General features: G+C 42.5%; 1 pseudogene; it reads left to right on the forward strand.

Annotated features, from left to right (window-relative positions):
* The first annotated feature begins 2,367 nt into the window (after positions 1–2,367).
* Positions 2,368–6,496, forward strand: LOC101585202 (annotated as a pseudogene).
* Positions 6,497–14,721: the final 8,225 nt, after the last annotated feature.

Consider the following 14,721-nt stretch of genomic DNA (forward strand, 5'->3'; position numbering starts at 1 on the left):
TTCATACTTTTCTACTGGATGGTTAAGACCAAGGTAAAGCAGGACTTATGCAACAAGAGTTGTAGCTTTTTGGTCTGAGAAGGTCAGTGAAATGTAGGGCAAACAATTAAACAGAGGAGAATAAGAGGTATACAATAGTAGTCTTTCAGTTATTCGTTTGTGTTCAGCAGCAGAATATTTTTACTAGCACACCCTACAAATGGACTTCTCGTCCACTTGATGAGTCATGATTCCATCTGAGTCTACAGGGTGGATTTCAAAGAAATAGCTGTAGCTCAGTTCCACAAGTGAAACCTAGCCACCAGTAACTGTCACGGTCATTATGCATGTCCACACACACTAGAACTTTGTGCGATAGCCTATCCTCAAACTGTTAGAAGTGCTGGTCATTTACTTGCCATTCCAGTATTTATCTTAAGTTTTACTCTTAGTACTTATTTGCTATCATGAAAACTTTTTCTTAGTTCAATTGTTTTGAAACATTTAACTTTCTGAATATTGCTTAATCTTAATTTTTGTTCTAAAATTTATGCTGTATCTTTGACTTACAATTTATTTAAAAGACATTGTATGATATCTTCTCCTAGTATTAGAAACTTTAAAAAGTATATTTCCATTTTCTGTTGACTTTTAAAAAAAGAGGTTTGTACCTATGTTGTTTATTTATTATTTCTTGCCTATATCTTGCAATATGAGAAACTACTTTGGCAGTAACAATACACAATGTACTAACCATTTATACTCTCCTAAAATCCTAAAATCTTGTTTTGAGATTTTGTACCACTGTTTTTATTTTTTTTCTTTAAAATAAAATAATTGATGTCAAAAGAAAATAAGATTCTCTCACAGTGTAGTTGTGTATTGAGAAACAGCGTGCAGGAAAGGGCCTGTAGTCCTGATCCTAAGTGCCAGCCCTTGGTTCTGATGCTTGCTGCACAGTCAGGAGGGCTCCCTTCATGGTCCAGGTGTCTGGGTGGGGCCATTGCCGCATGTGGACTGCATATCTTAAATCTCATAACAAAATTTCCCATGATGGATAGAAATTGGGGCACAGATAGACCGAATCAGTTGTCTCAACCCACAGCACTGTAAGTCATCTGAATGACAGTAGCCTGGATCCCGATCCCTGAGTCACATCACTTTACTGCCTCTCAGTGTGCTCACTGAATAATTGTAGAAATATTTGATTTTTCTTATGAATTATTATTTAGATTTTCCTATGTTTTCTTTAAAATCAGCCCTGATTCAGGAATTTGAAAGAAACCTGAATAGCCTCTAATTTGCAAAGAAAACAAGAAGTGAGGGTAAGAGGGTAAGTTGGAGAGTCTTCTAGCTAAACGGTGCTCTGTGACACCATGCTTTTAAGTGAAATAAATGTGACACTCATGTTAAGATATCACATGGGTTCTCTGGTGTGAGAACCTGAAAGTGTAAATAGATCCCAAAATTCATATTAGATACTGGGAAATGGGAAAAAAATGTTCATACAAAAAGGGAAACAAGAAATAGAGAAGAAAGAAAAGTTGGGAACAAGTAAACAAATACCACAAAATAGGAAAAAAAGCTTTTGTGAATGATACTGGATGAGGAGTTTAAGGGAGGGATAGGGAATGGATAAAAAGAAGCGAAATATATCACATGCAGTTAGAATTGCCTATTATCTATCCATCTATCTATCTATCTCTATCATTTATCTGTCTCAAAAGACAGCAAAATGTATCAGTAAAATAAAAAAGAATTTTGAAAAAGAAGTCATATGAAGTGAAATATTGTTTAGATGAGACTTAATGTGTCCCCCAAAAGTTAATTTTTTGTGTAACTTGAACCCAGTGTGGTGATGTACAAGTATGCTGTAACCTTTAAGTGGTGGTATCTGTGAGTGATTATTTTCTTTCTGAAAAAATTTTATAAGAGTTGAGTATGGTATTTGTGCTTCTATGCACTACACACTGTGAGGCTAAGGCAGGACAGTCACCATTTTGCCCCTATTCTCATCAGTTTAGTGACTTAGCAAGAACTTGTTCAAAACAATTAATGAAAGGACAGGGAATCTAGTTCATTGAGATGATTCTGAGTTCAAATCCCAGTGTTTCTATGGATATCACCATGCACAAAATGACAGTCAAAATGGCCCAAAGATTTAAACACTAAAATTGAAACACTGAATCTTCTGGAAGAGAAAGTAGGTAGAAACCTTAAGAACATAGGAGTTGGTAAAGAGTTCATGAACAAAAATCAAACAGCATGGGAAGTACTTCAAAGAACCAACAATTGGAATCTCATATTTTTGAAAAGTTTTTTCATATCAAAATTAATCACATCTGAGGAGGTTTGGAGATGCTCAGTGCAATAGCCAGCAGGAGAAGGATGTCTCCCCAGCTGTACGAGTTCCATCTGCCCTTGTCCCCCGAGAAGTTATTGAAATATGGAGGTGTTAGTCAGTATGTTGTGCAACAGGTAGTGTCCCTTAGACAGTTGCCATCCTAACTTGAAGCATTTGAGGTTTCCTTCAAAGCTCAGGGACCCCCAGCTATCTTGGAACACTCTGATATGGTCTACAGAATTTTACATCACTTTTGAACTATAGATCCTGACCTCAAAGAAGATGCTCTGGAATTCCTGAAAAAAGTAGTATTCTGCCACTCCCAGGAGCTTCCAGCCATCCTTGATGATGCAACTCTGAGTGCATCAAATAGAAGTGCCCACCTCAATGCCCTCAAGATGAACTGCTATGGCCTGATAGGACTCTTGGAATCCTTTGAGACAATGGCCAGTCAGCCAGGCCTTATGGACCTGGATGTAGGCAGGAAGAATAAGAAATCCCAGAGCCAAGCAGTCCATAGTTTTGACTGGGAAGAAGAAAAAGCAACCAACTCTTCAGCTCTTAACACAGCTCCCCCAGTTGGACATGTGTCACCTGTGAAACTGCTCAGCAATCAAAGAGGAATTTGACAGTCTACTTACTGGCTGCTGTTACTGCCTTCTGGAGAATCCACCATCACTTGCCAGAAGAACCGCCCCACCCAGGAAGCTGTGACACACCTACTAGGGGTGGCCTTGACACAATACAACCACACACTTAGTGCCACTGTAAGGATCATCCAGATGCTGCAGCACTTTGAACACCTTGCACCTGTACTGGTGTCAGCTGTGAGCATCTGGGCAACAGATTACAGAATGAAGAGCATCGTGGGAGAGATTGCAACAGAGACTAGACAGAAGTGTCCTGAGCAGCTGAGTCAGGACACATCAGGGGCCAAGGGCTTTGCCAGCTTCCTGACAGAGCTAGCAAATGGGTCCCAGTGATCCTACTGTCCAGCATGTGCATGCTGCTGGATTATGTTTGGAGAGAATTACATGAAGTGCAATGGCATGCCGGCAGCCATGGCAGAGATGGTGCTGCAGGTTCTGCATGGTGTCCACCTGGAGCTTGAGAGCCCAGGGACCAGTTTCTGGATACCTGCAGGCCCATGGGCACGATGTCAACTCTTTTGTCTGGAGTTGCATGTTATAGCTCTTCACCCGAATTATGCAGCAGAAGGTGCTCCCTCTGATGCACTTCAAGGGCATGGTGGCCTTTACCACAGGACATCTGGCTGACACGCAAAACTGCCATCCAGATGCTGGCCAGCTTTGTAGCCAACTTTCTCTTCTCTTGAAAGCTTAGTGATGCTGACCTAGCTGGAGCACTGCAGAAAGAAATCCAGAAATTAAAAGAGATGATGGCCCAGGGGCAGAGCACAGCAGCTGCCTCTGTAACAGTGGTGCCTGAAGAGGAGTAGGAAGCAATACTGCCCGAGTTTAAATCCACCCTACAGCAGCTTCTAAAGTTTCCCCAACAGCAGCAGGTTCCTGAGGAAGTCACTGCTGCAGAGACCTCGGAAGAGGTGAAAGGTCGAATCTGTAAACTACTGGCCAAAACTAGATATAAGCAGCCACCATTCTTGCTCAAACAGATATAAGCCACTTCAAAGACTCTGAACCCTTCAGTCACCCAGACCCAGGGGAGTTAGAGGAGACTGGCTTCCTGAATCTCTTAGGAATTATCTTCACATGCCCAGCAGCTTTCACACAGGGCTGCAATGGGAGCATGATCCCAGGACAGACTGTTGCCACAGACACTCCCATTGTGTCAGAGCCTGAGGGTGTCAGGGGCAGGGATGAGCTGGTGAAGCAGGAGAGGCTGGTACAATACCTACAGGATGCCCGCAGCTTCCCCCAGAGGATCACAGAGGCCATCGACATCATTAACAAGATGATGTATGAAAACACAAGGACTGTGGTACAGGAGGTGATTGAGTTCTCTTTGATGGTGTTCCTGCTTGGGAGGCCCCAGGTCTGTTCAGCATGTGCCAAACGTCACCTCTCATCTGGCCCAAGGAGCCCGGTTTCTGGAAATTTGTGAACAACACCTATTACCAGCTCTTTCTCAGCCCCAAAGGGGTTCAGCCAGAGCCAGGACACACGCTTTGATTCAGAATCTCTTTATTGTTGGCGGATGCCTCTATTGGGACCATTCAGGGTCTTGAGGAAAGTCTCTGTAAATTTATTAAGAGGGATGAGTTGAAACCAGCAGTGACTCAGCTGCTGTTCTGCCCTGGAGCTCTGTTCCTCTGTCATGCTTCTGGGCATGCTGGCACGAGGAAAACCAGAAATTGTGGGAAGCAGCTTAGACACGCTGATGAGCTTAGAGCTGGACAGGAAGTCTCCTCAGGACTACAGCCTCATCCAGCAGGTGCACCAGGCCATCACCAATATCTCTGACAGGAGGAAGCCTTCCTTGGGCAAAGGCAACCTTCCCTTCAGGCTGCCTTAGAAACACGGGTTGTTTGAGTGACTCCATGACTTGGTCACAACAGGCTTTACCCACCCAGACCCACTCTGGATCCCGTTCAAGAAGACAGCAGTGAGTCTCATCTAGAGGCTGGCAGAGGGCCCTGAGGTGGTCTGTGTCCAGATGTTGCAGAGCTGTGCCAAGCAGGCTCTAGAGAAGCTGGAGGACAAGAGTTGCAGCCAGGACATGTTGTGCTCCCCATCATCCTCCTTATGCACCTCTTGTTGCCAGCTAGGGATGTGACTCTCTAGCAGATGGTGCACCTAGAGCAGGCTGTGAGTGGAGAGCTGTGTCAGCACCAGGCTCTTCAGCAGGAACAGACACACAAGACCAAAAAGCCCAAGGAGAACTTAGGCTCTGAGACCACCATGGAGGGGGAGCTGGTGCTAACAGGGGCCACTATTGACAATACACAGGCAGAGCTCATCTGTGGCATCTGTGAGCTGGAACTGCTGGATGGCAAATAGGTACTGGCTGCCTTTATTCCTCTTTTACTTAAAATATGCAACAACCCCTGGCTGTACAGCAATGCCGATCTCTGTGCATCTGCTTCATTGGCCCTTGGCAAGTTATGCAAAATCAGCACCACTTTCTGTGACTCCCACCCCATCTTCTGTTCACCATATGAGAGAAGTCATTGCTCCCCACTATCTGCTCCAACCTCATGGTTGCCACCAGGGATCTGGCCATTCACTTCCCCAACCTGGTGGAACTCTGGACACCTCATCAGTATGCTCCAGGATCCAGCTAAGCAGGTGCAGAAGACAGCAGGGCTGGTGATGACCCACCGGATCTTGAAGGACATGGTGAAGGTCAAGGGGCAGGTGAGCAGTGTTGTTTATTGACCCCGAGCCCCAGATTGCTGCTCTGGCCTGGAACATCTTCAATGAGCTGTCCCACAAAGACAATGGAATCTACCATCTCCCCCCAGACATCATTAACCACCTGTGAGACCCTGAGCCGGAGGTGGAGGATGAGCCTTTCCACATCATCATGAAGCAGCTCCTCACCTGCATCACCAAAGAGAAGCAGAATGACAGTCTGGTGGAAAAGCTGTGCCAGCACTTCCACACAGCCCAGACCAAGTGGCAGCACCACAAACTGGCCTACTGTGTGTCACAGCTGGCCCTCACAGAGCAAAGCCTCTATAAAATGCTTGACAACTTTAGCTTCTTCAGAGACAAACTTTCAGATGAGTCCGTCTTTGGCGCTTTCTTGGCTTCTATGAGCAAACTACGATGCAGGGCCAACCCTGAGGACAAAATTGAGATGGAGGAGTTGTAGCAGAAGCTCTGTGCCTGTCACTTGTGAGGTCTGGACAGAACTGAGGCGCTTGAACTCTGCAGCCAGAGAGCTGCCTCATCCAAGAAACGCACAGGCTCCTGGTGGCAGTCTCCTGCATCTGTAGACTCTGACAGTGACTTCCTCATGACCCAGCCCTGCCGCACCACCCATCAGCTTCCACAAACTCAGCAGCGCACCTCCAAGAAGAGACCCAAGATCATCTTCTCCAGAGAAGAGTTCAGGGGGGAAGAGATCTCAACTGAGATTACAGAAGATGAGACACTCAGGAAAACAGCACCCATATGTACAGCCTCTGCTCGAAGGCCAGCTCCTAAGCAGCTGGCTGCCCACACTGTCCCTGCTGTGCAGGGTCCATAAGTGACCTGGACCCAGCTTCTACCCCCCTGTAAACACGTGCCTGCTCATCACCTTGTTTTTAGCGCCTGTGTGTCTGTAGACATTGCCTTTTAACAAATTCCGTCTAAACCAATCGCAGCTGCTCTCACTGTGCAATAGGGGTTTGCCAGTCGCCTTACTTCTAGTGAATAAATGCTTTTATACACTTTTAAAGAAAGTTATCACTAACAGAGTGAAAAGAGAACCCATGAAGTATGAGATAATTGTAGCAGACTGTAAGACAAAGGACTTCTATCGAGAACATATAAAGAACTGAAAAAAAAATCATATCTGTAAAAGTCAAAGCCCCAATCCAAAAATTGATGTCTGAAGTAGATACACACCCCACAAATGAAGTAAATACACACCTCACAAATAAAGAGATACAAATGGCAAGTAAATATGTGAAAAGATGCTCAACATTGTTGGCCATTTAAGCAATGTAAATTAAGACAATGCTGAGATAAGGTCTTGTGCCAGAAAGAAGGCTATCATCAAGAAGTTAAACAACAACAAGTTCTGGAGAGGCTGTGGGGAAGAAAGAACTCTTTTCCACTGTTGGTGGGAGTGCAGGCTAGGGCAACCACCATGGAAATCAGTATGGAGATTCCTCAAAAAGCTAGGATTGGAGGTCCCATTCAAGCCAGGTATAGCCCTCCTAGGTATTTTGTCCAAAAGAACTGAATTTATCATACCAAAGTAATATATGTGCACCCATGCTTATAGCAGTGCAATTTGTTGTGGCTAAATCCCAACAACCCAAATGCCCATCCACTTTTGAATGGATTTTTAAAAAGATACGACATTTTAACACAATGGAGTATTATTCAGAGATAAAGAGATAAATCTAAGGCCTTTGCAGACAACTGGATACAGCTAGAGACTATACTGGTAAGTGAAATAAATCAAATCCACATGTGCCAGTGTTGTATTATCTCACCAGTTTGAGAACCTGAAAAAGTTATGAAAATCTAAAAGGTACAGTAAATACTGTGAAAAGGAAATAAATTGTTCAGTGTAACAGCCGGGATTGAATATATTGCCCATGGGAGACCAAATTAAAAGGAATTACAGAACTTTTTATTAAGTAGCTGTCAACCTATGTGCTACCCTCCCCATTGGGGAGGACACAAATGCCCCAGTTCTATAGTGTTTTTTGTTTGTTTGCTTTTTTGCTGTGGCCACTTGGCAGGAATATAGTGCCCCCTAAATCCTGTAGGTGCAGGGTCAGGGCAGGAACGTGATGCCCCTATATTCTATAACGCTAGGTCTCGGGCAGAGGGATTTATGGCTAAGCTTGGGCAAATAGTCTGCATCCTATTGCCCTACATTGATGCTGTCTCTTCTCATCTCCTATATGTTTGTGAAGTTCTGACAGGGCAGGGGGAGGAGTGAGGAGTCGGGCAATTTAGGCAAGGCTGCTTCTATGTAAATACTTCAGATGGGTTTAAACTAAATAGAATTCTGCCTCAGTGCCTTTTACTTCTAAAAGTGAATAGGATAGTATGCTAGATTCCATCCCTTAGAGAAGGAATAACTGACATAAGGAAAAGTACAAATGAAGGTAGGGAAAAAGATATGTCTAGGTATACGCACAGGATAGTTTGGACAATTATATTGTCAATTTCTTTTTTATATTCTGATAATATGTTTTTAAAACATACAACAATGCATATGTTACAGATTTCCAACACCAGAGTAGCTGATTAACAATGGTTGATGTATCATCTATTTTTATCTTTAAATTTGTTCCTCAAATTAACAGATAGAGCTATGTAAGTTTAGATATATGATTGAATATTGCCTCTTGCTTTCAAGAAACCTTAAATTTTTGCTCTTGTTCCTCTTTTTCTTTTTTAACTTTTTCAAAATTTATTTTAAAGAGAATACGATGATAATTGATATGACTTTAGAAATTGTACACATTTAGAAGAGCAAGATGACATGTACTCAAGCATGGTTTTTATATTAGACATTGCTGTCCTCATTGCTTTTATCACAGGTATCAGCATATGGAGCAGGTAATGCCTAAAATTCTTTATTTTTTGCCCTTTTTTTCTTCCTGTTTTGAATTTATTTATTTATTTATTTATTTATGTAGTTAGTTAGTTAGTTAGTTAGTTAGTTAGTTAGTTAGTTAGTGGTACCAGGGATTGAACTCAGGACCTTGCACTTGCCAAGAAAGCGCTTATTCCACTGAGCTGTCTCCCCAGCTCCTCTTTCAAATTTCTTGTAACTTTTTTGTTATTGTTTAGTTTCATTTTTTCTTCTTTAAATGAATCTTTCATGTCTATATCTGGTGATCTGAACAACTATTTTGAAGATAACTTCATGTAATAAAGCAACCATTGTTGAATTCCTATCACTTTGTTTAGTGAAATACTATATTTTTTTCTTTTTTTCTTTTATTTATTTATTTTTTGGGGGGCAGCTCAGCCCACATGAGGGCGGGGCTGGCTGCCATGTGGTGCTGGGGGATTGAACTGTGGCCCCTGTGCTTTGCTAACCTTGTTCTAAATAGGTGCTTTAGACCACTGAGCCATCTCACCAGCCCGAAATATTATATTTTTTCTAATGCTTTTGTTTTATATCACTATTTTATATTCTTAAAAAAAATCTAGTGTTAAAAAACAGTTTTGGAAGTCAATTAAAATGAGTGAATCAAAATTAGAAACATATGTGAACTCAATTGTCAGCTGAACAAACTAGACTTGTAGTTGCACTCCATTACTTAGATATTCTAGTAGATAACACACCTATCAAAGGACAGTTATTCAGAGTGTCGAAGTTATTATAGAAAACTCTGACAGGATGTCTTACACCTGAAGAGCGTTTGTCTTTCTTTACTCACCAAAGCAAACTAAGCTGTGGAGGATCCCACATGCGACAGACAGCGCTGGTGCACAGCTCTGCAGCGCTGTCAGGGAACAAGGCAGAGACGGTGAGGGGTGGAGAGGAGGGCTGTACACACTCTGAAGCTACCATGCCAGGTCAGGGACTGTGTGGTAGGTGCTCAGTCCCTTTCTCACCAGAGAATAGCTGACCTTTCTGTACTTGAACTTGTTGAATTTAAGTTTCTATTGTGTTGGGTGGGGGCAGGTAATATAGCTGGAGGAGTAATTTAGGCACATAGCTCAATGTGTGTTTATGGGCCATTTGCATGTTTAGTGCATGCAATGAGAGGTCTGCTATTCACAGGACATGTGCAGGAAACCTAGAATGGATGTTGGAGGAAGAAGTTGAGTCTGGACATTGCTGGGACAAGTTGAAGTAACTGCATGTCACGCAAACTCCTGGGTAATGTGGCCTTTAGAAAACTGCAGTTGACACTATTTTGAAGACACAGGAATGGTTGAGTTTAACGTACGTGACGGCGATCAGAGTAATAGTAGGGCACACAGTGTCAGCTGCATTTGAGGCACTGATGTATCCTTTGAACCCCACTTCTGATTCTATCTGTGGCTTTGACAGACAGACCAAAAGAGGCCAAGACTCACATTAAGCAGATGATATTTTGCTTAGGATGTATAAGACTCATGTCCTCACAAAATAGGTAGAAAGATGGTTGTAATGGTCCTCTATCACCTGCAACTGCCCTCCTGGCTTCTGTAAATCACACTGGGTATGATCTGGCCTTTGCTCTTGTCACTCCTTCTATCTCATATGCTGTTGCCCAGGTTCCCAGGGGAAGCATCAACTTGCTCCCTTAGGTCTCAGCTGAAAGACAATGTCAGGGATGCCAATTGTGGGTCACCAGGTAAAATTCCTATAGTGTGGACTGTCATCCCCTGCTCTCCCTCTTCCCTGCTTCACTGTTGTGTACAGTGGTTGTGCTCATTTCACTCTCTGTTTTACATGTGTTTTGCTTGCTAGAATTTATCTGCATACATTCAGAGAAGTTTGTCTCTTTCTGAGTGTGAAATTCTTCCTACTTCAAAAACAGTTTCTACAATGTACCAAGCTTTCAATACATATTTGTTGAATGAATGAGCTGAAGCTGGGAAGCTGACTGTTTTGCTTAAAAACTGTGCTTTTAAAGATTGTTTTGAAACATAGTATAAATTTTGCTTCTGAAAAGAATTGTAGTCTTCCCCTTCTACTTGCTTGTGATGTACTGTTATCTGCACTTTTCAGACCACTGGGTGCAGTTTAAAGATGATCAATCTGTTTTCATTGCAGTCGGTCAGGCCCTAATACTCTGACTGCTTCATGGTTTGGGGTTACCTGAAATGAGGAGGCAGTGAGTTGGAACAAGCCCACATCCAGTTCCTCCTGGGCTGCCAGTTTTGCTGAAGTGACCCCAACTTTCTGCTCAGGCATACTTACCTCTGTCTCTGTGTTGGAAACCTGAATTGTCTTCAGGAGATGAGAATTTCCCCCTGTTATACTTTAGTAAAAGATTTCTGGTGTCATTTTAGGATGACTACTTTTGCTATGGACATGACTCAGATTGAAAGTGAAAGTATGGTGCTCTCTCACTTTCTCAGAAGTGGATCAGGTGTTTAGGCAGCAGCTCCTTTCCTGGCACCATGTGCAGGGAGCAGGCATGTGTGCCTGTGTGTAGTTCAGGCTGCTGAAACATTTTCTGGAGTTTTTATTTTCAATGCTGGCTGTGAGGATGCCACATTTCCACCCTTTCCTGTTCACCTGGCTTGAACCACATAGAATCAATGTACTATTTTAAAATATAGTTACAGCCTGAATTTATTCACAGTTTAGTATATATATTTAGTTGTTTCGGTGATTTTGCTTAGTATTAGTATTCGAAGGGTAGAGTATATATTTCAAGTGTTAATTCATTAATTCTTTTTTTTCTCACTTATTTTCTTTCCCTTTTTTTCTCTCTCTCTTTGTTTTTATCTTTCTTTTCTTCCATTTTCTTCCTTTCTTTTCTTTCATCTTTCCCCATACTGGCATTTAAACACAATACCTTTGCATGGTACCTTTTTATTTTTTGTTTTTGAGACACAGTCCTGCAAAGCTGTCCAGGCTGAGCTGGAACCTGGGGTGCTCTGCCTCAGCCTCCTGGGGTTCAGGGATAACAGCAAAGCACTATAATAAATTGTGTTCTACCTGGAGAGCTCTGTGCACATGCTCCACAAAGCGCAGCAACATGGGCTTCTGCACTCAGCTGGGCTCACTTAGCCCTGTGCAAACTGCAGCCCAGACCTGTGCATCAGAGAGACAAGGTGAGCATGTGTGTGTGTGTGTGTGTGTGTGTGTGTGCACACGCGCGTGTGTGCACGTGCCCTGTGTGCACAGCACTGTGAAGTTCTGAGTGCGTGTGAGAATTCCCACAGTCCCCACCCTCACACAACTTAGTCCATGGGGAGATCAATCCACTCCCTCCTAATGACAGCCAAGTTCTGGAGAGTAGACAAAGGGAGGAGTGCTGGTACCGAAATTGAGCCAAGATTGCAAATGCAAACACTAGAAACTTAACACTGAGGAGCTTAGTTTGATGTTAGACATGTAAACTGAATTCAAACCTGGTCCAGGCTGGGCAGATAGTTTGGTAGTCTAAGTGCCTGCCTGGCAAGCACAAGGTCCTGAGTTTGATCCTGTTACCCCATGTCATGTTGGCCTGGAGACCCTGAGTGAGCCGTGCCACCACCAAAATTGGGCCTGCTGGTGCGCGCTTGTAATCCCAGCACTGGGAAAGGTGAGACAGAAGGGTCACTAAGTGTCTGAAGAGTGTAGTGAGACCCTGTATCAAATAAATTAAAAAATGGTGCAATAGTTGTTTAATTTTTTGTGGGGATACTGGGGATGGAACTCAGGACTTTTTACTTGCCAGGCAAGCTCTTATGTCACTGAGCAATCTTTCCTGTACCACTCTTACACATATTTAAATGTATTTTTAAACTATCTCTTGTTTTCTTTTAATTCTAGCAATTGCATAAAATGAAAACACTTTTTCAGACTGTAGTGATTTCTTTCACATTCTGTAGTTTTAACTCCCATGACTGACTCATTCGTCTGAGTAAAAGTTAGGATCATTTCATGAAGTTTCACTAAACCTGGAGTTAGAAAATATAAACTGAATTACAGTTACTATTTATTGTTAATTTGCTTTCTTAGGCAGCATAGATCGATGCTTTATTTATTTAAAACTTTATTATTATTATTATTATAGTATCTCTGAATAATTGGTGCTTCTCTATATTTCTTTTCAAAATTCAAATTTCATGATAGATTATTGGTACACTTGTTTTTCTCTATTCTTTTAAATTAAAAAAAATCTTTATTCATTTAGTTGGTAAAGGGTCTCACTACACAGCTCAGACTCATAGTGATCATCCTGTTTCAGCTTCCTCAGTGCTGGGGTCATAGGTGTGTACCAGCATAGCTGGTTTTGGGGCTGACAAAGCAAGCCTGGGGTCTGGGCTGGCATAGTGGGTGGTACTGGGGATCAAACTTCAGTCCTTGTGCTTGCTAGTCAGGAACTTAAACCATGAGCTATCTCACAAGACCTCTTTTGATTTTAACTTGTGCCAAAAAAAACCTTAACATTTACCCTCAGAACCCAGTTCAAAAACCTGACAGTGTGTTAAGTACATTCACATTCTACAACAACACAATGTAGGCTACTTTGGTTCATAAAACAAAGACCCTTCCTGTTGAATGGTAATTTGTTAGGAGTGGCTGAGGCTAGAAATTGGTCATATGTGTAAGGGCAGGAAAAGGCGTCAGTGCCTAAAGCAGTCCAGCTACCTCAGTCTAGAGAAAAATATCCTGCCTGGTCAATTTTGTGTATTAGTAACTAGGCAACCATGTGTATGTTGCTAGTCTGCACAGTTATAAATAAACATCTCTACTGTTATTCTTTGCGCCTCAGGCAAAGAGACAACCATTTGACCCGGCTCTTGCCTTATTGTGTATCTCTTCCTCATTCCTGCTGCCGTTTCTCCCTGGAGTACAATGAGAGACCAAGGACTCCTCACATTTGTCACCAGCAACAGAAACACCCAGGAAGAGATAAATGGGCAACAGGAAAACTTCTGAAGAGAGTGCAACAGAGGAGGGAAGTGAATTGGTTATAGTCAGTATTCAGCACAAACATGCAATGACACTGGCGCAGCAGGTGTGAAGTGTGGGCGTGGAGGTCCTCTATGGCCAGAAATGGGTTTAGTAGGGCACAAACGGATTCACTAGGGCCAGAGAGGTAAATGTGCTTAAAGAGAAAAATAGGTTTGAGAAAAATCAAAAAGGAGAAAGTTATGCATAATTAATGCTTTCAAGAACCACAGATGTTTATATATGTATATACAATTTTTGTTTTCTTGGTTTTTGTATTTAGCTTACTTTCTTCATGTCACACATAGCATCAAGCATTGTTCTAATATAAATTCACAAATGAGAAAAGGAGGATAAAGCAAAGGTATTGCAGATAAAGCTTAAACCCTCTATCTTTGCTCAATTAGGTTAAAAAAGGGAAAAAAATTTTTTTTAAATTGCAAAAGGCCTGCTCCAAGCATCATGGTGCTGCTGCTGGTGATTGGGGCATAAACCAAGTCCAGGGAGGGCCCCCACGTTCTGTTCCTAGGCCAACCCAGGTGCAATTCATCAGCCGCCTACTTGTCTACCTGACTGGTCCAGCCACAGTAGTTGGCTCAGGTCGCCAACTATAGGTGCATACTCCTGGGGCTACACCTAGGAGGGGCCTGACTATTGCATGCCTTAGCCGCACCATTCACTGTGCATGGTACTGGCCCTGAAAATTTATTAGCCTCTAGATATTGCTTGCTCAGGTAAAAAACAAAACATCCAGCAAAGACATAATGACAGCTGGCAAACACAATGACTCTGGCCACAGAGCCATACCCCATTTTGCTTGGGGAGGAGAAATTTGGGTGAGTTAGCTGGTTCCCAATACTAACAACTTGCTCAGCACTGAGGTCATGGAGTTAAGTGGCAACCCGATTAAAAACTTCAATACAAAAAAGTCTCCAGGCTTTAGTTGGTGCTGCTGATGCTGTTCATACAGGGGAAATCAAAGTTATAGTTCTCTCTACTCATAACACTTTTAATCACTCTAGACTCTTTCTTTTTTCTTTTCTTTTCATTTTTCCGTTTTTTTTTTTTTTTTTTTTTTTTTTTTTTTGAAGGATTAATTGAACTCAGTCACTCGCGCCTGCCAGAGAAGTGCATATTCTATTAATACATCTCCCCAGCCCCCATTCTAGACTCTTATATCACTCAACTGG

This window comes from Octodon degus, unplaced genomic scaffold (genome assembly GCF_000260255.1).
Source record: "Octodon degus isolate 3935 unplaced genomic scaffold, OctDeg1.0 scaffold00430, whole genome shotgun sequence".
NCBI lineage: Eukaryota > Metazoa > Chordata > Mammalia > Rodentia > Octodontidae > Octodon > Octodon degus.